This window comes from Musa acuminata, chromosome BXJ2-2, assembly GCF_036884655.1.
Source record: "Musa acuminata AAA Group cultivar baxijiao chromosome BXJ2-2, Cavendish_Baxijiao_AAA, whole genome shotgun sequence".
Lineage (NCBI taxonomy): Eukaryota > Viridiplantae > Streptophyta > Magnoliopsida > Zingiberales > Musaceae > Musa > Musa acuminata.
This window is the reverse complement of record NC_088339.1, coordinates 33,315,598-33,317,347: the sequence shown is the minus strand read 5'-3', so window position 1 is coordinate 33,317,347 and position 1,750 is coordinate 33,315,598. Positions and strand designations below refer to the sequence as shown.

General features: G+C 37.8%; 1 long non-coding RNA gene across 1 annotated transcript; it reads left to right on the top strand.

The window, feature by feature from the left end:
* The first annotated feature begins 611 nt into the window (after positions 1–611).
* LOC135605067 (uncharacterized) lies at positions 612–1,277 on the top strand. The gene is made up of 2 exons (XR_010484294.1): positions 612–768; positions 943–1,277. It is a non-coding gene; the product is annotated as an uncharacterized LOC135605067 (long non-coding RNA).
* The last annotated feature ends 473 nt before the right edge of the window (positions 1,278–1,750 follow it).

Genomic DNA, 1,750 nt, shown 5'->3' with positions numbered 1-1,750 from the left:
ATAATCTAAAATATATTAGTATCAATATGAGTTGTGAAGGTAAGCTTCATTCTTTTTATTGTGTTGAAGATAAAAATTTATATTTAATCATAAATAAGTAGAATATTATATAGAATATTCTACGAGGAGATAATTATAATTATTTTTAATAATTTTTCTTTGATTTCTTGTTCACATGGGTGACAAAACAAATGAGAGATAGTCCATAATCGTCTATCTTAAACCTTTGCTTACATCGATAAATAGATAGGTGGTGACATTTGTTTTTTTCTTCTATCATAAATATCATATCATGATTATGTATCGATGTATTCTCAATCAAAAATATATAATTAATATGTAGTTCAGTTATTCAATTATATTTATGTTTTTTAATTATATATATATATATATATACTTTAGAATTCATATCATTTTAAAATTATTTTTATTTATTTTCCATTAAAAAGGATGAGGACATAACTTGCGAGGATAATGTTTCGGGACTCGAAATGTGTTACCCAAAATTCTCATTCCTTGTTGGATGTGGGACCCACAAGTGCGCTAGTGGGACCAGCCATGGGTTTTAGGTGTTGCCCCGAGGACCACCCTGCCGTGCCTTCCAAGCACACGCGGACGGTTCCTGTTCCGCCTCGAAGCGATCCGGGGCTCCAACTCTCGCGACCATTTCCTCGGTCTCTATGGCGGTGGTGGCAGAGCCCGCGCAACGGGAGGGTGGTGGTGTGCGTGTCCTCCCATGCTTGCAACCTTCCATCCCCTGTTCGAATGGTTGGTTCTCTGTTGTGATCAATGACGAATATTGCCCTGCTGGCTTCTTTCAACTGTTTATAGCTTGAATTGTTTGGTTGATTTGGTAGCTGATCTGATTTAGGTATTCCGAGCATTTCTTTTCACCCCTTTCTTGTGGCTTCCTTTCATTAACGATCGATTTCTTTGGTGTAGTTTTTGGTTTCGGGATTAATGGAACGAAATGGGTGGATGCCCTGAGAATAAATTTAGGTTGCACTCGACAATTTGATGCTTCGGAAGTTGAGACCAACTTGATGCAGCGTCGGTAGCATCATCTTGGTGGGGATCTCATGGTTGCACAAGGATCAAATAGGTTACTAGTCATCGAACTATCGATGCCATTAGATGGCGTCCCGCCTTTGCTTTCTTGTCCAAAAACCTGAGAGGTTTGTTTTGGGGCAGCGGCAACAATGGCGGTAGAACTGTTGTGTTTGGGCGGAAGGATTGATAACTATTTGATGATTAGGCAATGCTAATATTGCAAATGATGATTGATGTTAGCATTGGATAAATCAGTCTCTGGACGATGATATGCGATTATTAGCTCAACCTGTGGTCAGGTCAGGTGCAACTTAACACACACAGTTGAAGATTTGTAGGTGTCGAAAATGGTGCCGATTAAGGCCAATATTGGGAAGCTAATGGCAGAACCTAACTCCTATGACCCCTAGAATGGACATTATTTAATTGGACATAGGTTGAGCTGCCTGAATGCTTAAATGGTTATTTAATGTGATGCTCCTGCTTATTATGACCAGTATGGAATTTTTTTTCAGATCAGGATGTTTTTTATGGCTTTTGGGTTGTGAATCATCTTCAACTAAGCTGTTGTGTTGCTATAATTATTTAACTGGCTCTCTCTCTCCTTATTCTTTTTTTCTTTTGAATTAGTATACAAATTTAAAGATCGGGCAGAATTTAACTATTATGTCAATTTATTTGCAATTTGGTGATTGGATCA